Genomic DNA, 24,579 nt, shown 5'->3' with positions numbered 1-24,579 from the left:
TCTTATGTGTATTGGCTGTCTGGTTTTGGAGGGACAGGGCAGGCTGAGTCAGACCTGGGTTGAATAGAGAGATCTGCATTGGAGTATGGGAAGGGGTAGCTCCTGGACCTGAATAGAGCTGTGCCAGGCAAGGTGAATGCTGGCTCCACCTCCCACTGTGCGTCTGATGGCAGACCCCCTCTTTCTGAAAGGAAGGATGCAGCCTGGTAAACAAAGTGCTCCAGGACTGAGCAGAACTGTTTATGGCTGGGTTAAGTGACTTGTAGCTTCTTAGAACAAAGACTTTTGGGGTATAAATATCTGTGCTCAAACCCCTACAATTTGTATTGCTCCTGGACAACAAGAAGAACCTCTGTCCGTGTAACTGAAGGAATCTGCAGGAGAGGACTGTCCTTGTGCTTGTGTGCTGTTTCTTGGACTGGCCTGCAGTGGTTACTACTGGACTTGGAAGAAGAGGAAAAGGACTTTGAAAGAACTTTTAATTTTGCTACAGCAATCAACCAAGGCCTAGAAGAGAGCTAGCCTCCTGCAGGAGTCTCAGGCACATCAGACTCCACCACCAGCCTCCTGTTTCCTCCCAGCGAGGATTCCTATCTGCAGGTGAGGCTCCTGTGAGTTCCCGGGCCTCTAGTTCTACTGTGGAGAAGAGAGTATTGAAAATTGTCGCTAACGCCCGTTAGCGAGCCGCCGCTGCTGAAGAGCGCAAGGAAAATTATCGCGCTGCTGCCGCTGAGTGCTCGCTACCGGAGATCATCGCATCACCTGTTTGCGGGCTGCCAAAGGCTCGGTAACCAGAGATCATCGCATCGAGTTCATCACTTCACGACATCAAAGCGCGGACGCCGAGCGTCCGCCATTTTCATTGCATCGCATCAGGATCGTCGCTCCCTAGTGTCTGATGAAGACAAGCATTTGAGGCATTCAGTGGCCCCTTTCCCTCCCCATGTGTCGGGTTGAAATGTCGACGCTCTTTCATTAAGCCTGGATCGTTTGGATATCCGTGCAGAGTGGTAATAGTAACTTAACAATTGGACCACTTCTAGATGCGATATATGTTATTAGAAATTGTATACCTGACAGGCTTCCACGTACAATAATATGATTTGTGAAAAGGTCTAAAGGATCCCCTCCCCTTTTTCTTTTCCTATTTCTACTCCTTATCCACACGAGCACCTTCTCTGAGCACTCATCTTTATCACGTTATCCATTTGTGGATCTAAGAGTTTTCGATGGAATGTGTAAACAGGAATGTTGTTTGAGACTGACTTGTATGTAACTAATCTTTCAGAAATGCAATTATGTGTATGTGTCTTAATCTTCTTGTTGCTTTTTCCGACCGGACCATTGTTTGTCTGTATCATAAGTTACCTCGGTCCTTCGGGTTAATTTTGGGTTTCCCCATTGTTATGTGATTACAAAAGCAACTGTTGGGCTGTAGCCTTATTTCTATTGCCACGTATGTAACCCTACTTTTGCACATTCTACCTCTTTTAGAATTCGCCCAGCAATGTCACCCAGCCCTAATAACAGTTGGACGACGGAACTCGGATTTACACCAGTTGTCCTAAAACATATTGATAAAGATCTGTTTTGAAGTCAGTCTTTGGGATTGCCATGTAGTGGAGCATCTCCCTCCGAGTGTAGAAATGCCAAACACAGTCACTCTGTTTTTTGACTGTCATTCACGATTTTTCAAAGTATAAAAATCTAAAAAGTTGTTTTGTTTCTTTTAGTTTGAACCGGATTTGAAACAAACAACAAATATGAGATAAAAAATGCCTTGGGACAACGAGTTTACTTTGCAGCTGAAGAAAACGACTGCTGCACGCGAACGTTTTGTGGCTCCGAACGATCTTTCATCATAAATATCATTGATAACCTGGGTCGTGAGGTGATGAGACTGCAAAGGCCTTATAGATGTTCCAACTGCTGCTTCCCTTGTTGTCTTCAAGAGGTACGTACATTTATCTTATATTAGTCTTAGAGTTGGGCCAGCCATAGGGAGGGAGAACCACGGAGTCCTAGATAGAGCAAAGTCGAATCATTAAAGATAATGGCTGTTACATAATACAGCGCATATCTTATAAAATATGTTAAAAACTGTTTATTATTTTCATTGTTGGATGGACATTGGATTATATAACTGCCTTAACTTCAGTTAAAATGAATATTTCTTATACATGAATTCCTCTCCCACACCCCCCTAACCACCATGCCCATAAGTCACTGGTGCGTGTAAACACAAAGATGTAGGTTGATCATGTGCACTGTATATGGCCAACATTGACTGTGGAGTAAGGTTCTTCATTAATATACACAACTGATTTTTTTTTTATAGCACACATTTTAAAATAAATTTTCTCAAAGTGGCGTCAGATTTGACCCTTACTGAACAAGTGGCACAGTGAAGCAGGGATTTGCCTTGGATCACATAATTGGGTCATGTTGAGAAGCAGTGGTTTGAGCCCAGGTTCCTTGGTTACACATTTCATAATGCAGCCTATGTATGAAGCTCTTCTACTCTCTTCCAATTAAATGACAGGACTATGTTGTGTGTTCAATTATTTTGCGCCCAAATTTACTACATTTTGTTAAAAAAATATAAGTTTTGATTTTTCGGTTGAGCTTAGAGGCAGCACGCATGCGCTGCTCTGAGAGGCATGCTGTAATGTCTCTCGGAAGTTAGAAGACGCCCACCTCTTGTGATTGGTTGCTCACTCCGCCTTTCTTAATGCCATAGGTTTGGTTCGTGGATAGAGTACGTTTGTCCCGCCTTGTGGCTGTTTTGTTTCCATCCTGGTGTTTTCCCCTGCTGCATGGATTGTTTAGTCACGGGCCACATGTTTTGGTACACACACTACTTTTTCTTTTGCCTTGGCTTGTTTTTAAATTTCCTGTTGTGTTTTTTCTTTGCTCCCGCATTTCCTTTGCTCCCTCCCCCTCCCATTGTCCGTGTTCAACATGCTCCCACCCCTCTCCTGTTGTGCGCATACCCTCTGTTCCCGCCCCCTCCCATTGTCCGTGTTCACTATACTCCTGCCCCCTCCCTTTGTACACATTCCTTTTGTTCCCGCCCCCTACCATTTCCATGTTGTCTTTCTTTCCGCCACCCTCCCGGCATACTTTCACATACTTTTTCTGCAGGTCTCCCCGCTGCGTTGTCGATCAAAGCCCATGGAGGGGTGGTCGCAAGCGAGTGGTCCAGAAGTGCCATGTCCTGCTTGGAGGAGGCACCGAGCCTGCTGCTCTCACCCTCTCCCCTTCACCTGCAGTGGCCCGTGAGGTACTCCCCCCACGGCACACCACTGTTTGTTTAAATGCTGAACGGAGTCAGCGAAAAGCATTGGCAAAGCTAAAAGGCGAGATCGATTGGCCTTGCCAATGCTTGTTATCTCTGTATGAACATGTTTAAAGTGTCAACGTATTTCTTTAAACAAGCATTGGCAAAGCCAGTAGGTCTGGCGGTACGTGCCGTTGCACGCAAACTATTTCTACATGCCTGAGTTTGCATTCATTGTCAAAGTCAGGACTGTTGACTTTGCCAGTGCATTTGTATTTTTGGTGCTTGGATTATTTTTGTTCCAGTGTGAACCTGTCTGCAGTACTTCAGAAAAAAAAACAACTAGGCAATCTTATTGGTTTCCCTACACTGTTGTTGAATGACAATTCCCCTTTTGTCTCTAAATCTGTACACTGACTTCTCCTACGCACTGTTAACTGGTCACCTCCAATAATTTTTGGTGCCCCCCTGCACATGACCACCACCTCGGATTCCCACATGACCACCAGGCAAAGTGACCCTTTTCTCTCCATTGCCCCTTATCTCACCATAGCTCCTCTCTCACAAACATTTCATTTGTTTTAAAGCACTAGTAAAAGCTGAGTTTACAATTAAAAATGTATATCTACCTAAACAGTTTTCAGCAACATTTGGAATAGATAATGGCAGACTAGGGGGGGGGGGGGGCAGAACGTCCTACTCTATTTTTTGCAGTTGCATGCAGCTCTTTGATGACAGTTTGTAACAGTCACTGTTTTCTATAAGGGTTGTATCTTATGAACTGCGGTAACAAAAGGATCTCTCTGACAAAAGCAGTGATCCACTCAGCTATCCACATAAAATACAGATCTATGATCTACACGGTACGTGTTCTTTGAAGCAGGCATTTTAACCCTCTGTGCGACTTTATAATGAGCCAAAACTGCCCCTAGACGAAACTCAGATCTCTCTCTAGCAGGAACATTAATCACAAGAATTATCTTGACTTTTTTTTTTTTAACCAAGTTTTATTTGGAACAAAAATAGCATCAGTGCATATCACAATACAGTCGCAATGAAGGGTCCAAAACAAAACATCGGCATCATCACATGTCGTACAGTGGAGAGATAGTAAATCGATACGCTGCCTCCGGAAGGCGTCCTTTGCACTGTAAAACACATTACTTAAGCAGGGTAATAAATACAATGGTAAAATGAAGTGATACGATAAAACGGACACAGTTATTTAGATCACCAGTGGGGAGGAGACAACTTCATCTGTAAGCTGGGCCATCAGTGTTTGTCTCTCATGCCGCAGTTCCACAGTAGTGGAGATGCATATGTCACCCCTGTATTTGTTCCACCTTCCCCATTTCTGATCTCATTTCTTGGGGCATCCACTTCCCTTGAATACCGTTTTCTCAGCGATCATTGTGCTAGCCATGTCTTTCGGCCAGTCACTTACCCAAGGGTACGCGGCCACCCCCCATTTCTGAGCGATGTTGTGCTTAGCGATAATCCAACCCATCGAGGCCCACGCTTGCTCTGCCTGGGTTAGGTCAGTAGCTTCCCACATATTTAGGAGACAGAGTTTAGGGGATGGACTCAGGGGTTTTTCACATGCCCTGGCAATTTGGCGGGTCACCTTTTCCCAATAGTGATGTATATGGTGACATTCCCAAAGTATGAGTGTGAATGTGCCGGTTTGGTTGCAGTGTTGGAGACAGACTGGATCAGGTCTACCCAGGCGAAACAATAGTTTAGCGTCAAAGTAAACCCGGTGAAGGATTTTGAGCTGGATGAGGCGAAGACGCATGGGCATTGCTTCCTCTTTGGGAGAGAAAATGCGTCTCTCCAGTCTTCGTTGTCTATACTACCCAGGTCAGCCTCCCAGCTCGCATGTAATTTCTGCATTGGATCAGCACCATTTTTCACCAATTTCTTATAGGTGAGGGAGAAGGCCTTGTGGTCCATTGGATCTAGTAACAGCCGGTCTTCTAAGGGAAAGAGTCAGGGAGAGGGATTCCCTTCGGTAGGGCCATAGAAATAGCATGACTGATTTGGAGATATCAAAAGGTCTCTGAGGGTGCGAGTTAGTATTTAGTCTGGAGGTCAGCAAACATGGCCAATTTCCCTTTCACCCACATGTCCCCAACCGTGGAAATCCCGATAGTGTCCCATTTGTCAAAACCAGGGCAGTTCCGTAGGCGACCGAATAGATCAGGTTCCCAGAGAGGAGTTGCTTTAGTTAGACGGTTGTGCCACCCCAGCTTTCTCGTGATTCTATGCCACACCTCAACTGTGTGGTCAGTGGGGCCAGTTAACGTAAGTTTACCGGGATTGGTATACAGCACCCTGTTATAACCCCCTTGCCCCAGAAGCCAATGGTCAGTGCGAAAATTAGGATCATCATGTGGACCGAACACCCATCTATTAATCGGAGTCAGTTGGGAAGCTTGGTAGTAGAGTCGTATGTCTGGCAACCCTATACCCCCGTCGTACCACCCCATGGTCAGTTTGTTCATAGCAAAATGTGGCAGGCGGTCCTCCCACAGTAATCCCCGCACCTCACCGTCGATTTGGGAAAAATATGAGTCTGGGATAGGGTTAGGAGCATTTTGCAGTAAACAGGGATGCTCGTCCCAAGAGAGTGAGAGGGAGAGATTGCCTGGGTCGGGCGTCCGATTTTAGATGTTGGAGGGGCCCCAGCAAGTTTCGCTCAAAGAAAATCATAGCATCGGAAGTGACAAAGAAGCCCAAGTATCAAAAGCCTTGGGTTGCAACCGGAATCTCATAGCCTCGTGGGTTGGATGGGGGCTCGTCCCACAGGACATACATCTGGGATTTGGACCAAATAATCCGGTATCCCGAGTGTGCACCAAATATGTGGCAAATATGAAGTACCCTCCGCAACGAGCGGGCTGAAGAGGCCAGATAAAGTAGAATATCATCCGCTTAGAGCGAAATGCGGTCTTCATGGTCATCTGCCCATTTGAGTCCCCTTATTTCTGTAAAATCCCTGATCCAAATGGCCAGGGGCTCCAACACCAAGGCGAAGAGAAGCGGGGACAACAGGCACCCCTGCCTCGTGCCCCGTCGGAGGGGGAAAGTGACGGATCGATGATTATTCACGGCGACGTGGGCTGTGGGTTGTGTGTATAATAGCCTAATCCAGCCAATCAGCTTGGGTCCGAACCCCATGCGAGTCAATACAGCGAAGAGAAAATCCCATTCAATGGTATCAAATGCCATGGTGGCATCTAGGGACAGAAGGATTGCTTCCTCTTCGATGGTACTGAGCCTACCCAGGGCCCCATGTACTCGACACAGATTCTTGGCCGTGTTTCTTCCCAGCATAAAGCCTGACTGGTCTGGATGGATCAGCTCGCTGATATAAGGAAGGAGTCGATTGGCTAGGAGTTTGGCAAGGATTTTAGCTTCGACTGTGAGGAGGGAAATAGGGCGGTACAATTTACAATCTTCTGCAGGCTTGTTAGGTTTGAGAATGACTACTATAGCGACAGTGGGGATCTCAGCAGGCAGGAGTCCCACCTCGCAGCATTCCTCGTACAGGTTCAATAAATGGGGCGCTAGTTTAGTCGCCATGGGTTTGAAGAGCTCAATGGGAAGTCCCTACGGACCAATCGCCTTGCCGGAGCGGACATCCTGTATGGCTTTTTGAATCCCAGCCTCAGTAATATCTGCCTCTAAGGAGTCCCTGTCGTGTGGGTAGATGCACGTCATATTGATGGTGGCCAGGAGATCAGCCACCAGCGATGCTTGTAAAGTCTCCGGGGCCCTTTAGACCTCCTCAAAGTGAGATGTGAAGGTATCAGCAATCTCCTGAGAGTCAGTAAGAAGTGTACCACCAGGGCCAGTTATTGTGTGGACCCACCGCGCTTCCTGCTCCTTGCGCTCCAGCCACGCCAGGAGTTTGCCTGTACGTTCGCCCTGTTCATAGATCCGGTGGTGAATAGACATGGAACGCATTGTGGCCTCCTCCAAAAGGAGCTATCTGTAATCTTGTTGTTTAATTTTAAGATTGTGTTGGATAGCGAACCACCAGGGCCAGTTATTGTGTGGACCCACCGCGCTTCCTGCTCCTTGCGCTCCAGCCACGCCAGGAGTTTGCCTGTACGTTCGCCCTGTTCATAGATCCGGTGGTGAATAGACATGGAACGCATTGTGGCCTCCTCCAAAAGGAGCTATCTGTAATCTTGTTGTTTAATTTTAAGATTGTGTTGGATAGCGAAATCAGGGATTTGCAAGACGGCCACCTCTATGGCCAATATGACCGCCTCCATTTCGACCGTCCTACAGGAGCGCTCAATCCTATGTCCCACCAGTAGTGACAGCGTCCTGCCCTTTATGACTGCCCCAAATGCCCCTCAACCGGCCCACATTTTCAGCAAAATAGTAGTCGGTATCCTTCAGGAGGTTCTCCTTGATTTGAGGAATCTTTAGCGCCCACGGCTGCCAAAGGTAGTCAGGATGGGGGAATGATCGGATATCCCCCGTACCAGACATTGCGAGTTAGTGAAGGCATGTATATCTTGGGCGTGGGTAAACATGTAGTCAATACGAGATTGACTACCGTATACTCCCGATTGAAATGTGTAGTGTGTGTATAAGGGGTTCAACCACCTCCATATGTCAACCACACCCAGGGCATTGGCAAATTCTTGGAGTTGCGAGCCATGTGGCGGGTCTTCTCGTGGTGGAAGTCAATCATGAGAGCCATCCATCGTTAAATTAAAGTCACCCCCAAGTATTAACACCCCCTCAGCCAGTTCCAATAACAACATACCCACGTCGCGTAGTGTCAAGCGCTGTAACCCAGGTGGGGCGTATACAGAGACTACATCAAGGACACGTCCCTCCCAGGTGCCCGAGACTGCTGAGTACCTGCCTTGAGTGTCTGTCCAGGTGTTGTGTGGGATATAGGGACCCCCTTCTGAGGAGAACCCCCCACTCCTCTGGAACCCGATGTGAATCCAGAGGGCACTACCATGCGATACCCTTTTCTATTTAGAGCCACACATGAGTTCCCCACCAAATGTGTGTCTTTAAGCAGTACAATATCAAGTTCATGCTGTTTGACATATTGTAAAACAATACCCCTCTTAATCTTATCGCCTAGGCCATTGACATTCCAAGTGGACACTTTAAGTACTAGACCAGTCGCCATGAGTAACTATCGGTGGGAAAAACAAATCATTGGAGGGGCCTATCCATTGGAGGTACCCGGGACCTTCCCCCACAAAGCAAAAGATAGGTCAATAAATTGCCAGAGCCAGCGTAAATAGAGGTCAATATACGAAAGACTTTAGGACCAAGCGAATTACCAGAGTACCAGTTGTTGCAGTGCACCAATGCAAAAAACATACTTAACAAACCCCTCTGCCCCTGCCCAAACTGGATGCCCCCCACCCTGCCACCCTGCACAACGGGTCTGAAACTACCCACCACCCCCAGCTTGCAGAGTGCCTGTCGCCCACCATCGGTAACTTCAGGAACATGAGCAACCCCACTCCCTCAGCCAACAATGCATGAGTCTCGTAGTCCACCCACGCCAATAGGCCCGTAGGGTGAAACATTAGTGAATGAACGTTTTCAGGGTAATCATAACAAATATGCAGCCGGAACCTTAATGATACCTAGATATCAGCAAACCATGCAGAGAATATATCAAATGTTGTAGGCAGAACACAGAAGAGGACACCTGCAATGGAACCAGCTCCCCCGTATCCCCTTGAGCATGAGGGGCCAAAGAATTACCACACAGTCCCCACCAGTGCAGCAGTGTCCACAATCACCCCGAGGGGCCTTGAGAGTCTGAATCAGAGTGTTGAGGGGAGCGTCGCTGTTGGTGCCAGTCACCGTTGCCAGCTGCCCCGGACGTAGAGTTAAACCCCTTCTTACCAACTGTACGCCAGCCATCGAGCCAGTCCCAAGCATCCTCAGGCCTCGTGAAGAACCACAACTTGCCGTCCGATTCCACCCCAAGTTTTGCTGGGAACATCATGGCATATTTCTTACCCTGGTCTCTGAGGACCCGTTTCACTTCCAGAAAACTACAGCTCTGTTTCTGGAGCCTCAAGGTGAAATTTGGGAAGAACGTGATTTTACTGTTCTCAACTGTCAACAGGGGGGGCACTCGTGCAGTCTGAAGGATCATGTCGCGGTCACAAAAGTTAAAGACTCGGGCTAGGAGCGGCTGGTGGGGAGCACGCGGATTCGGCCTACCGCCTGTAAACCATGAGCTTGTTCAATGGTAAAACATTTAGACAGACCTCGTGGTTGAAGGTGTTTGAGAATCAAGTCTTCGACAAACAGATCGGCCGCTTGCCCTTCCGCCCGCTCCGGCACACCAAGAATACGAACGTTGTTGCGTCTCATCCTGCCCTCATAGTCATCCAGTTGTATGGCCATAGCTTTGTGAGAGATGCGCAGTTCGGTCACTTGTTTTTTAAGGAGGGCTGTATCAAATACAAGCTCTGCAGCAGTGTTCTCAACTGTATCTACACAATCCGCCATCTTCCTCATGTCTTCACGGATCAAGGCCACTTCCGTGGCGATGGTGTCAATCTGGGTTTCGAGAGAGGTCCGTACTGTGGTGATCGCCTCAAGGATATCTTTATTCGTAGTCTCAGAGGTCTCGCTTGTGGCCGAGGGTGCTCCCCGGTCCTCCTCCTGGTGTTTCTTCCAAGCAAATTTTTCCAGCTTGGCCTGCGCTGCAGTGCGTCTGCTGTGGCCCAAAGCCATGTTGTCTTCGTTAATGGAGGCAGCGATGAAGGGGCTGGATGGAACCGCTACTCACCGCCGCCTACAGTGGTACTCCCCCACTCGGCCTGTCAGTTTTGACGAGTGCCACCCAAACCCCCGATTCAATCTCGCAACAGTGGACGCCCCACAGCGGTGCAAGGGGCCCAAGCCGCTCACTCCTTTGCCGTGATTGAGAGAGTTTGTCAGGAGCAGCGCCAGTCTGGGCCAGATAAGACCCTCCTCCGTCAGACCCAGGAGACTGCCCGCATCGCCCAGACTAGAATCGGCCCGCCTAGTTGAGGTCAGCAATGGCTGCCCGCCAGTCTTTCTCAGCAGTGGGGAAGGGAACCAAGTACCTCTGGGCCCCACCAGTCTCTCACGTTGAGACAGGTGTTTCGGTCCGGTCCGCCCCAGGCCAACGCGGCTCCTCTGATAGCTTAATGCTCCGCGGTGCCCTTACTTACTCCGCTCTGCACCACTCTCTCCTCGGTGGATCACATGCGCAAGCAGGGAGATTGTCAGCCGTTACAGAGCCCCCCAGGTCCACCGGGGGGCAGGCAAGGGGAGGAACGCAGCAGGAGTAATGGCCTCAGTAGAACATGGGAGAGTTCAGGAGTCTCTGGCACAATGTGGGCAATGGTGGCAAAACGGGAGGTCGGCCTCAGCCTGCGCCACCAGTCCACCAGGACACACCGCTGGATGTCTTATGTGCGTGCTGTCACCAGGGACTTCGGCGTCGCCTGCCCGCCACTTTCCGATCCAGCCGCAGTCCACTCTCTCCAGGCATGGTCACAAGCGGCAGACCGTGCAACGGTAGCCGCCTCACCCGGACTCCCCAGATCTGGCCCTAACTTTGTCCGCCGCTGGGCCAGCAACAGCTCGCTTCAATGAGCCCCTCGGAAAGGAGATTTGGTCAGGTCGGATGGGTGAAAAACGAATATTTTGGGAGTGGCGCAGCGAGAGCTCGGCTACCGCGCGGCCATTCGCGTCAGCAGTTGGCCACACCCTCCTATCTTGATATTTTTCATGCTGCCTGAAAACTAGATGCAAAAACAACTGTGCTGAAGGTGTTTTTAAATCATAAACTATTGCTAAACACAGCACCCCTTCCCCAGATCAGTGCCTAGTGTGTCCGCACCAGTTACACTGCCATAACGCTGGTACTGTTCCCCGAGTCAGTCAGTGGTACTCATGTTAATGGACATGGGATCATCCACATTAAACTTCTGGCCTGGCCTGTGTTTGGCTACTAATGCTCCTGCGCTTGTTCTCAATGCTAATGCAGCTTGTTTTGACAATCAGATTGATCCTCACATCTGTTTAATTTTTACAAAAGGCTATATGGGGGCTAAATGTAGTTCCCCAGATTTCACTGCCAGATTGTATCCTGTCACATTGTTATACTATATGATTATCCAGCATTGGATCTTTCATGGATTCACATGCTTAAATCATTCCCCGTTGTCAAAGTGAGCATCCCACGGTACTATAATAAAGCAGTATGTATCAGTATCATAGGCTATAATGGCAATGGAAGAAGACAGTTGAATGGCCTATCAACATCCTTATTAAAAAAGGACCAAACTTGAACTATAACCTATCAGGCATCAGCACCCTCTAGAACACCTCCAACAGAGGCTGTGTACCTCTGATTTTTTTCTGCATGTTGTGTGAAATGAGTCTCCATGAGCTCTGTTCAGCTATCTACCAACTCGAATTTTAAAACTTCATTTTTATTATTATATTGATGGAAATGCCTTTATTAAGGGCTCTCTAGATCCAGGGCCTATGGTAGAGATCTCCTTTTCATATACATAATCCTTTCAGGGATTACTTTAATTGCCTCTTGCTCATCATTTGGTAATAGGGAAGGCTGCTTTTATGGCATCAATAGGTATAATTACCTTGAAGAGTCATGGGAAAAAAAAGGAAAACCATAAAAGAAGTAACTTAATCCAGACGCTCTCAGAGGGTCCTTTAGATGGCTCATCTCTAGTCACAAAGGACAGTTCACAGGGGAAACACAAAGTCTTCTCATGAACTTTGATGACGGAGTCTTCAATTTCTTACTATCACCTCTGAAGTTTGCTCTTTCTAATGCCCTATGGGCCTGTTGACAGCAAGGCCGGAATCTTGGCCTACACTGTCTCCATGACGCCAATGATGTCCACGACGGTGATAGTAGTAATGACTCAACATTGTCAGCTCTACCATACTCATAGCCTTGTTGACAGCTCCATTCCATCGACGATGGCCCCTTTGGCACTTTGCCATCACCATAGACATCATTTCCGAGGGTTGTCGTCAATGACAGTGGTAGTGGTTGATGACGGTGGTTGCGTGCCATTATCCATGGTGAGGTCCTGTCTCGTCGTCGTTGGCGGCTGTCGGTGAGGGCAGCCGACGACGGCGGCCGTTGACCATACCGTCAACGAAGATGCTGCTTTCCAAATGGAGGCATTAGATGCAATACTTACCAAGGGAAGCACTCACATGGCTGGAGTTTTCTCTACAGCTGGGAGTAGTTTGTGTTGTAAGGGGACTTATGCTTAATAACAGTCCTAAAGAACCTAAAAGAATATAATTCATCATCAATGTGATTACAGCTTCTAGGTTGTATGGCTTTGCTGTTATTTGAGACCGGTGTGAGAGAGAATACATTAATGACCCTTTTTCGAGGGGTTTTGCAGCTTCTTGTTGCAATTTCTTGGGCTGAACGATGCTGTCTAGTGAACTGTGTCCACCAGTCCATGATGTCGCTCTATTGCTACGGTAAAATGTAGTTCGGTAGTTTTCTCTTGTACCTCTATTGAAATGGCTACCCTGAAGGTTTGGGTCCTGCCAATGCTGGGGAACTTCAAATGTAGTCTGTAGCGACCTACGATGTGAAAAGGGATATGATGAGAGACTGGCATATCATGTCCTTTGCCCTTCACAGCTGGCGCTTTGGCGGGTATGCTTTTCTACAAACTATACTTTGCAGGGGCCATTTCTTTTGCCACTGCAGCCAGACACAGCATGCTGTGCCACTGTCCCATCACCAAGCGTGTTGAGGTCACACCACATGGAGATTCTCATTTACTCTCCCATCTGGAATTTCGCTATATCCAAGTGATGACCCTAGATCTCCATGTGGTCATCACCAGGAGGTTTTAATTTGCTGATTAGTCCATTCTACCAGGAATGTCAGACTTCTTATTACCCTATCCCCACCTTACCCGGTGGTCTCACATCCAAAACCATATATAGCGGAATTGCCAAAAAACTGCTAACATTTTCCAGCAAAATGCTTTATTATTTTGTAAAATAATTTCTAGAGTTTCGCACACTGCATTAGGTTTGTAGAGGAGCACACAAAGGGAAATTGGGCAATACAGCTGGCTGCTGCAGCTAATACAAGTATAATGTATGGCATCAGTGAATTCACTATTCGCTCTTCTGGGTAGACCTGGCTGGAATTTATTCTTGCAGAGAAGGTTTAACATCTCCCTGGATACCCCTGCATCAGTCGCACCAGATTGTAAGGGTACACGGTTTTACAATTTGTGCAGGAAGTTCTCCACCGGGTTCAGCTATTGTCTTCCGTTTGCTGCTTCTCCTACCATTTAAGGTCAGTATACCAATGGATATGCTCTGGAATAGCTGCATTTCTGGATCCCCTGTTATAAGATACACACTTGTACACCTTTCTGTCAACTGACGGTGTTCACAGTCTTGTCGATGCGGAGGCCTTAGAGAAGCATGTGTTTGGACCTGAGGTGTAGTTTATGATTCTAGAACTAAATTTCCCAAAACTATTCTGTGCTCACTGTCACAGTCACAGTCACATCCCTTGGCACCTTTCACTTCTAAATGGCTTTTTTGATTTTGGCACCTGTCACACCATACTCAACATTTTTAACAGGATAGCTGAAATCCCTTGCATTGCCACTTGCATGACAATCCCACTTACTAATATCAAGACATTGTCAACCAACTATGTGGCATACATTGGATGGGTCCTCGCAGAGGCCACTTCCCCTCCCCGGGGTCAGGCGGTGGCTCCCATGTGCTGGCCTCACTCTGGTGCCATCTATTTCCAATCCTCACTCGCCCCATGAGTGCGCTCATTTTTGACTGCTTATCCCTATTGGGGAAGATCATTTTTCTCACATGAATAAAGGTTAGCCACCATTGCCATACCCTCTGGTTTCATCAGATGGCAATCATCCAAGAGGAAGGTTTTTCCCCTTCTCTTCAATTATGGTACAGGGAACCTCTTGTCAGATTATGTAAACAACAATCCGCAGAATTTCATGCTCTCATATTTAGCTATTATTTTGTTAGAATTCCTAGGACCCATCCTACACCTCTCAAATGGTTCCTCTCAAGGCACGCAGTTCTCTTCAATTTTCCAAGATACTAGATGCATTTCCAATTTAAGTACCACTATTCTACCTCACATCACCACACATTCTAGGCAAAGGCCTAGCACCAGTACTAGCTTTGGGTCATCCGCTATTTCCCAACTTCTCAGTATGAGTTGCTGAGGCCTTCAACGCAATTTGAAATATACACCATAGCAATGCTGGTCTTACATTATTCTGCGGGTAATTACAAAAGGCTAATACATTTTGCAACCAAATTCTCCAAAAACGTATAGTTTCAGCACGTCTGTACAACATATTGTTTGGTACGGGGTTTATTACATCCATTCCAATACCTCTTGTTCGTTTCAGGATCACACCATGGCAACACACCTACAGGAGCTTGAATGTGAGCAGACAGATTTTTCTGGGACATCTTCAACATCGGAGTAGGTATAGGGTAGCTGCTGGTTGTGGTCTAGGGTTTCTCGCCTCTCTCAGGCCTCACATTCTTCCCCAGGTGACTGCCTGATGGATACTGGTATCTCTCTGCAGGACTGGTGTGGCCGTCCTCAAAATTCACATATTCTATGGAGATGGTCGGTAATGCAGAACACTGTTCACATCAACAGCTTCCAGTTTAACATAATATTACTTACCTAACAGGTTTTGTCTTATGTCTTTTGTCAATACCTGTAGCACCAGATAATACACTCAACATCCATATTCTTATCACTCTAGACTGCACTTGATCGAGCACACTCTCCCCTAGGGTCCAACAGCTGCTAGCTGGCTCACTACGTGTGGAATATATCACACTGTCCACACACCTCCAACGTAAGCACTTGATCAGAAACATTTGCCAGATCCATCTCCAACTGCCTAGACTGCAAACAGGATCCATCACAGGTATTTACAATACCTCCACTTTCGAATACAACCCTTACAGGATTTTTCCCATGGGGAATTGCAGTGCAGACCAGTACTGTCCCAATCCATGCCCACTCCCATGGTCGTGGGAGGGTGTCCCCCAAGATGGAAAAAACCCGCTGTTTAACATCCTCTCTGTTCCAGCATCTCCATCAGCACTGATTTTCAGAGCTTTATCTACTCTCTGACTGCAAGTCCATGCATCTTACGATGACTAATGCACTATTTACTGTGACCCTATGTAAACTCGTACAACACTCTATCCCTCTCTCTCTCTCTCTCTCTCTCTCTCTCTCTCTCTCACTGCTTCTCTGCTTACTCACTAAATTCTACACTCCAGTGTCATAGACATACCTCTGGCTTGCACGCATAGCCTATTCGAGGAAACAATGGAAATAACAAGCTAAATGTCCAAATTAAAGGAAGAATTTCAGCTATACTGTTGCCAGTGTACCCTACACCTGTTGGAGGCTTCTATGGATTACACTGTCCTTTGTCTTCCATCATTTGCTAACCCAGGATCAGTGCAGGTTGGTGTTCTCTTCACAGCAGTATTTATTTATTTGTCAGATTTGTATGGCGCATAGCTGCCCCAGCAGTGGGGCGTCCCAGCGCGACCAAAGACAGTGAGGGTTGCTGGCAGAAAAGCAGTAGGGGTGGGCGGAATTTGCGAAAGCGACATTCGCAAATTATCGCGAAAATGTTTAAAATCTCCGCAAACACGCGGAAATATCGCGAAGATGCGGAAGTTTTTTTCCTGCCCGTTCGCGGTATTTTCTGCGTGTTCGCGGCTCGCCAACTTACCCATGCGGTTGCTTGCGGGCACGGCCATCTTGTTTTCACTCTTCTCGCGGTGCATGATCGCGAGAAGAAAGACTTGATCGTGCGACGCATGACGTCACTGCGGGCGCGAACTGTCGCGAGACAGCGCAAATGGCTAAAACAATACAACATCTCATGGAGAACGCGACCGGATCGGGAAAACTTGTCGGCGAACGCGGGGATTCAGGTAAGGCGATCGCGCGGGCGCGAGAATGTATTATTTTACAGCGCGAGCAAGAACCAAATTATCGCAAAGCTGCGGAATGCGGAAATTTTGACATTTCCGCGCTATCCGCGGAACGCGGAAATGCCAAATTATCCCAAATTCCGCGAACGGAACGGAAATTTTGCCCAGGCCTAGAAAGCAGTTAGACGTGAATCGGGAAAAGCCAGGTCTTGAAGGCTTTTCGGAAAACAAAATGACTCTGGCTCTCTCTGATCGAAACCGGAAGAAGATTCCAGAGTTGCGACGCAAGACTATGGAACGAGTGACCCCCAGCTCTTGCTCTCAGAAAACAGGGGACACTCACTAACGCCTGGTCAGCCGATCTAAGAGACCGCCGCGGCACATAGAACTGTAGCAAATTAGACAGGCCCAAGGGAGCCTGTTGAGTAAGAATCCTATGCGAAACGCAAAGAGTTTTAAACTGGATTCGCTTCTCAACAGGCAGCCAGTGTAACTTGGGCAGGACATGGGAAACTGAACAAAATCTCGGCAATGCCATCAGAATATGTGCAGCAGCGTTCTGGATTCTCTGCAGGCGCTTAATACAAGACTTGTTGGCCCCAAGATACAGAGAGATACCATAATCCAGCCTAGACAGGATTGTCGCTTGGATAATGGTCTGACGTACTCTAGGGAGGAAAAAACCGAGCAGAGGCTTCAAGCCACGCAACAGTCCAAAACATGTCCCTGCCACGGCTTTAGCTTGTGTATCGAAGGTAAGCCCACTGTCGATCCAGACCCCCAGATTCTTAACTGCCTCTTTAGGCGTTTGAGGCTGTCCGGCCAGCACTGCTCGGACCACAAGTCTCGGTCTTTCCCAAATAATAGCACCTCGGACTTACTGGCATTCAGCTGCAGGCAATTAGTTGACATCCAGCCTGCAACCTCAATCAGATCCTCCTTAAACCTACCCAGACTGACATTATTTTTCTTGGAGAAAGCGATCACCAATTGGGTGTCGTCAGCGTACGACACCAATGAAAACCCTCTGCCCTTAGCCACCTGTGCAAGAAGTTGCATATAAATATTAAACAGAAGGGGGCTCAGAATAGAGCCCTGAGGCACCCCCTGTTGCAAAGCAAATGAAAGGGTGGCACCCAGATCTGGAAAGATCTTCCCATCAGGAAGGACCGGCACCAATCCAAGGCCAGATTCCTCACTCCGATATCATGCAGACGCCTCAGCAGAATCTCGTGGGAAACAGTGTCAAAAGCGGCATTTAGGTCTAAAAGAATTAAGGCCGCAGAATCACCCACATCCAAAATCCCTCGGATTTCCTCCGTCACAGCCAACAGAGCAGACTCTGTGCCGTGACGAGCTCTAAAGCCATTTTGTGAAGGGTCAAGAATTGCATTCTGCTCGGTAAACTCAGTAAGAATAGTCTTCACATGCAATTCCACCATCTTTGCCAAAGGAAGTTGTGAGATAGGGCGATAATTGCCTGGCTCACCCGGATCCAGAGATGGTTTCTTTAGCAGAGGTGTGACTTTCGCATGTTTCCATGCTGCTGGTACCGTAACTGAGGCCAGGGAGAGATTAACCAACTCCAAGCTTACTGGCGCAATCGTGGAGAGAAACTGGCAAATATTGATTTGGTGTCAATGGGTCAATTGGCAAACCTGATTTAATCTTCCTTCAGAGGATCTCAAGATCTACAAGAGATAACAAAGCAAAGGATAACAGGTTGTTAGTCCCTTGGGGACCAGGAACATCAGGCCCACTCTTACTGCCTGACCTGACCACGGGGGAAGAGTTTGATATATCTTCTCAACCTTGTTGACAAAATACTTGGCCAGGTCATTGCACTGACTGTTAGATGAAATAGGAGAGATCCCGGACACACCTCCATTCTTCATATTTTTAAGCAGGAAGAAGATTGTCTTGGCGGGGTTAGGACTATCTAAGATTTTATTACCGACATACTCAGCCCTTGCTCTCCGAGTTAATTTATGATAATGTTTAATAGCAGCACGATAGTTAGTTTTCCCTACTGCATCATACGAGCGCCTCCACACTCGCTCAAGCTGTTTACAATGTTTCTTGGCTTTGGACAAAGATTAATGGAACCAAGGTTTGGACTGCCCACGATTTCTCCTGCCCAGCTTCGCCGGGATGCAGCTGTCCAGGCCCGATAACACCCAGTCATGGACCAGCGTATCAGCAGCCTCCATGTCTTGCAGCAGTTGGGGCCTGTGGCTAGACCAGTAAGCGGACAGACAACTGCTATCTAACTTATGCCACGGTCGCTTCAAAACAGAGGCAGAGCAGTAACCACCCGGCTGGCCCCGCCACCGCAGTGCGAAGACAACCAGGAAATGATCTGTCCAACACTGTGGAACAGGAGGTTGAACCTTCAGCAGGGCGAGATTTGAAAATAAGGGATTTAGTAAATGCCCAGCGGCATGTGTGTGCTCGCGCACCCTCTGGGTCCGTTGGAGAGCCTCTAGATCAGTCAGAAAACTAGCAATCTCTGCCTTCCCAGTGTTTTCACAGTGAAGGTTCAAGTCCCTTATAATGCTGAAATTCGCTGCTTGGCTAGCGAGTGACATGGCTTTATTCACTAGGTCTTCCCTGAAAGCTCCAGATGGCCCAGGAGGGCGATAAATAAGAAAGCCGGAGATAGTAAGGTTGGGATTCAGCATGATTTTAAATAGGGCACTCTCACAGTCCATCATATTTTCCCTAGTGAAACTACAGGAATAGATATCTTTCATAATGATTGCGATCCCGCCCCCCTGTTTCCCCAATCTATTTTGACTTTTCATGACAAAGCCCGAAGGGAGAGCCAACCAAGATTCTCCTATGGAATCTTGAGTAAGCCATGTCTCCGTTAAAAAAAGGACATCAGGGGATTCATCCTCCAAAAGATCGAAAACCTCAGCATGATGTTTAACCAGAGACCGACAGTTCAGGCTCATAAACCTGAAATCCGTATGGTCAGGAGGGCAGGGCTCCAGCACCTCCCCTGTAAGATGAAACAAACAAAATTTGCATTTAACAGGGCCATCCAGCGGATGCCATGGTAAAGAAGGGCATTTAGACTGCAGTCCTACTAACTCAGCACGCGAGTAGCTCCATAATGTAGTAGGAGAAAGGGCAAGGGGTCTGGCAACTGGCGACGGCCCGGCGCGGATGGGCGCAGACGGGCTCGCCGGCGCGCCCTCTGCGCGCATCCACTGCGCTGTCACGTCAGTGCCCTCATAAGTATCATCCAATCCTTCAACAACTAGAGCGCTGGCCGCGATTCACCCCCAAGATGGCGGTCGCGTTTCCTGACTCCGCCCTAGCTTGGCCCAATAACCAGCTTCCCCCTTCCCTCTTCGGCGTCACCACCACAAGTGAAATTCCCCCGCAATGCCCCCCAAAGTACAGCAGGCAAAAGCAATCAGGTAAGGAAGGTAGTCTTCAGTAGACTAAAAACGATTAAAAACAACATAAAGTGCAGGATAAAATATAAATCTACTTTCAAATATTTTTCATCAAGGACTTTCATCTCTCTGTTCCAAAACCATTTCCCTCTGTACGAGCTCCTCCTCCAGAATGGCATCCCTATATTCATCTTTTCCATTCTATCTAGCCACCTTTTGAACATGTTCACAAACTATGCCTCGGACCTTTCCGGTGAGGGATCACATTCCTATCAGCTCTTGCTTCAACTCACACAGTCAATAAATACAGGATTTCACAACACAAAGCCTTTTTCCTACTTTACCTCGGAGCAAACTTTATGTTATTCCCTAACTTATATCACACGTTTACCTCTATCAAGTTTTTCATGCTTCCTATTTTCTTTTTCAATTCCAAGATGTCCAGATATAATTCTGTCCATACTTGAGACATCAAACAATGTCTTTAATCTACAATTAGATTGAATTCTGTTTATATTGGACTAAACAAATTTGAAAAGTGGTTCTACTATGGATTTCCTTAGGGTAATCTACCCAATGTACTTCTCTAACTACCTCAGCCATGACAAGATATTTTCGCTGGAACAATTCCTTTTTAAAAATCTGCTGAACTGCAATTTGAAACATTACTCACATTTTGGCATGGGTCTACGGTTTAGATTCCTTACACTACAGTGATCTACAGTAATCCAAACTACAACGTGTAACAGTTGTAATCAGTGATGTCATTTGAGATGTCATCAGTGATGTCACTGACCATGTCATGAATGATGTAATATGTGACGTCATCAGCAGTGCCTTGCGGGGGTGCGAGTTATAGTTAGCTCAACTAACTATAACGGCTGAGTTTCTCTGGTTTTGTACGAGTGAAATGCCCAACTAACTATAACGTCCCTAAAACCTATGTTTTTGTCAGTGAATTTCTATGGTTTTTTAAATGATAATTTCTAACTTTAACAACCCTAAAACCTATGGTTTTTTGCAGTGAATTTCAAAGGTTTTTAAATGATAATTTCTTACTATAACGTCCCTGAAACCTATGGTTTTTTCGGTGAATGTCAAAGGTTTTTTGAATGCCAATTTCTAACTATACCTACAGAGGAAGGACATGTGAAGAAAGAGGAAGAAAGGCACAGAATGAAGCAAGAGAAATGCAGAAAGAGGCAACAAAAGTCCAGAAATACGAATAAAAGTGCAGAAAGATGCAAGAGATGTGCAGAGAGAACAAACAGAGGTGCAGAAAAAGGCCTTGTTGCAAAGTCATCCTGTGCCCCCAACTTTTTACTGACTAGTACTTGTGGTAACTGACTCTGACTAACCAGGCCCGGAGCCAGTGCTATGCTGAAAGACAATTAGGATACAATGAAACCACCTACATACACTAGGGTACACTATGGGTTGGGGTACCCCTGTGATTGGCATGACCTCCCCTGTAAGGCCCTAGTACATAATAGGGCAGGGGGATTAAAACTACCTCTAACTCAGAGGTGCAAAAAGAGGCAAGAGAGGTGCATAAACAGGCAGGAAAGATGCATAAAAATGGAACAAAGGTGCAGAAAGAGGCAAGTGAGGTGCAGAACGAAGCAAGAGCAGTGCAGAAAGAGGCAAGTGGGGTGCAGAAAAAGGTAGGAGGGGTACACAAAGAGGCAAGAGAGGTACAGAAAGAGGCCGGAGGGGTACAGAAAGAAAGAAGAGAAGTGCAGAAAGAGGCAAGAGAATTGCTGAAAGAAGCAACAGAGGTGTAGAAAGAAGCAAGAGATGTACAGAAAGTAGAAGCAGAGGTACAGAAAGAGGCAAGAGTGGTGCAAACAGGGAAGAGAGGTATAGAAAGAAGCAAGAGAGTTGCACAAATAGGGAAGAGGGGTGCAGAAAGAGACAGAAGGGGTGCAGAAAGAATTAACAGAGGTGCCAAAAGAGGCAAAAGAGGTGCAGAAAGAAGCAAGTGAAGTGCAGAAAGAGGCAACATAGGTGCAGAAAGACGCAAGAGAGGTGCATAAACAAGTAAGAGAAGTGCAGGAAGAGCTAAGAGAATTGCTGAAAGAAGCAACAGTGGTTTAGAAAGAAGCAAGAGAAGAGCAGAAAGAGGCAAGTGAGGTACAGAAAGAAGCAAGAACAGTGCAGAAAGAACCAACAGAGGTGCAAAAAGAGGCAAGATGGGTGCAGACATAGGTAGGAGAGGTACACAAAGAGGCAAGAGAGGTACAGAAAGAGACAGGAGGGGTGCAAAAAGAAAGAAGAGAAGTGCAGAAAGAGACAAGAGAATTGATGAAAGAAACAACAGAGGTGTAGAAAGAAGCAAAAGAAGTGCAGAAAGAGACAAGTGAGGTGCAAAAAGAAGCAACAGAGGTGCCAAAAGATGCAAGACAGATGCAGAAAGAAGCAAGTGAAGTGCAGAAAGAGGCAACAGAGGTGCAGAAAGATGCAAGAGAGGTGCAGAAACAATCAAGGGAAGCGCAGAAAGAGGCAAGGGAATTGCTGAAAGAAGCAACAGAGGTTTAGAAAGAAGCAAGAGAAGTGCAAAAAGAGGCAGGTGAGGAGCAGAAAGAAGCAAGAGCAGTGCAGAAAGAACCAACAAAGGTGCAAAAAGAGGCAAGAGGGGTGCAGAAAGAGGTAAGAGAGGTGCACAGTGAGGCAAGAGAGGTACAGAAAGAGGCAGGAGGGGTGCAAAAAGAAAGAAGAGAAGTGCAGAAAGAGACAAGAGAATTGATGAAAGAAACAACAGAGGTGTAGAAAGAAGCAAAAGAAGTACAGAAAGAGACAAGTGAGGTGCAGAAAGAAGCAACAGAGGTGCCAAAAGATGCAAGACAGATGCAGAAAGAAGCAAGTGAAGGGCAGAAAGAGGCAACAGAGGTGCAGAAAGATGCAAGAGAGGTGCAGAAACAATCAAGAGAAGCGCAGAAAGAGGAGGCAAGGGAATTGCTGAAAGAAGCAACAGAGGTGTAGAAAGAAGCAAGAGAAGTACAGAAGTGCAGAAAGAGGCAAGTGAGGTGCAAAAAGAAGCAAGAGCAGTGCAGAAAAAACTAACAGCGGTGCTGAAATTGAGGTGCAGAAAGAGGCACGAGATCTACAGAAAAAAGCAACAGAGGTGCTGAAAGAGGCAAGTGAGGTGCAGAAAGAAGGAAGAGAAGTGCGGAAAGAAGTAACAGAGGTGCAGAAAGAGGCAAAAATGGTGCAGAAAGACGTAAGAGGGGAACAGAAAAAGGCAAGCGAGTTGCAGAAAGAGGCACGAAGGGTACAGAAAGAAGCAAATGAGGTGCAGAAAGAGGCAACAGACATGCAGAACGAGGGAAGAGAGGTACAGAAAGTAAAAGAGATTTACAGAAAGAGGCAAGAGAAGTGCAGAAAGAAGCAACAGAAATGCAGAAAGAGGCAAGAGAGGTGGAGAAGGAAGCAAGAGTGGCTTGCACACCATTAGTACCAAATTAACACCCACATTTATCAATAAGTAACAGGTGACCATTCTAGGTTTGCAAAGGGCCTTCCACCACGCTGTAACACTTGTCGCTGCATTTTCGGTAACATTTGAGCAAAAAACAAGTCTTTTTTTGTTAGAATCTGCAGATTAGGGAGCAGATGATGAATTATGTGGCTAATGCAGAAAATGTATAATTGTGCGAAAGTCGGTGCAGCCAAACAGTCGCATAATTCCAGCGGCCCTGCTCATACCTCTGACTAGGTTCACAAGTGCTCCTCAGTGATTCCTTCTTTTTTTGTCTCACTGAGTTCATAGTTGAGCTTCTATGGAAACGAGGAAGACTAAACCTAAGGTTACCACTCCACAACACAGACTACCATACTACATAATTACTCTCCATAACACATAATCCCACTCTACATAATTCCTATACACTAAATACCACATACTTTCTATCCACATAATTTTACTGCACAACATACCACATAATTCCACTACACACAATGTACATCCACTTTACTCCAAAAAACATTAGTAAAAAACTTTTACAACGCCAATAGCTCTAACTCTCACAACTGCGAAACCAATTACATTGCAAATACTTCTTTAGCTAGTAGTTGCGTTTGCAGAGTGGTGGAGAAAGGGTGCTGGGCCTCCGACCAGCGCTCAGAAATTCCACTGCGTAGGATTTACAGGAGGTACCAGGAAGGCTTCTTGACCCCCAAAGTCCCTCAGGAGTAAATTGGTCCTCATCCCCCATCCTGTAGTCTGCCAGGAGGTGCATTTGCAGAGTGGTGGAGAAAGGGGGGCATGGCCTCCGAAGACGTTTTAGAAATCCCACTGTGTGGGACTTACTGGAGGTCACAAGAGGGGTAGCTAGCCCCCAAGGACATTCTTTGGGGCAAAATACCCCTCCTATTACCCTCGAGTAAGTCCCACACAGCAGAATTGCTAAATTCTCACAGCAGGCCAAGTCCCCTTTGCCCATCACTCTGCAAACGCGCACCCTGACGCGCTCTTGGATGGGGATTGAAGTCCCCTTTGCTGCTTGGGGTCCTTTAGGGGCCAACTAGCCTACCTCTTACCTCCAGTAAGCCCCACACAGTGGGATTACTGAGAGGTGGACACAAGCCACACCCCCTTTTCCCACCACTCTGCAAAAATGCCTCCTGGCACGCTCTTGGTTGGGGATGATGTCCCCTTTCCTCCTGAGGGTGCCTGGGGGCCAACTAGCCCTCGTGTGTTCTCCAGTAAGCTCCATACAGCTGGATTGCTGAGAGTGCTCAAAGGCCATGCCCACTTTTTACACCACTCTGCAAACGCAGCTCCTGGCACACTGCTGCTCGGGGGATGAAGCCCACTTGTGTCCTGAGGTCCTCAGAACACAAGAGGACCTCATCACCCCACCA

The 24,579-nt window shown here is 47.1% G+C and overlaps 1 pseudogene; it reads left to right on the top strand.

The window, feature by feature from the left end:
* Window positions 1-24,579, top strand: part of LOC146785769 (phospholipid scramblase 1-like) — a 234,077-nt pseudogene that overhangs the window by 74,932 nt on the left and 134,566 nt on the right.

This window comes from Triturus cristatus, chromosome 11 (genome assembly GCF_964204655.1).
Source record: "Triturus cristatus chromosome 11, aTriCri1.1, whole genome shotgun sequence".
In the NCBI taxonomy this organism is placed as follows: domain Eukaryota; kingdom Metazoa; phylum Chordata; class Amphibia; order Caudata; family Salamandridae; genus Triturus; species Triturus cristatus.
This window is presented reverse-complemented; position numbering and strand designations above follow the sequence as displayed.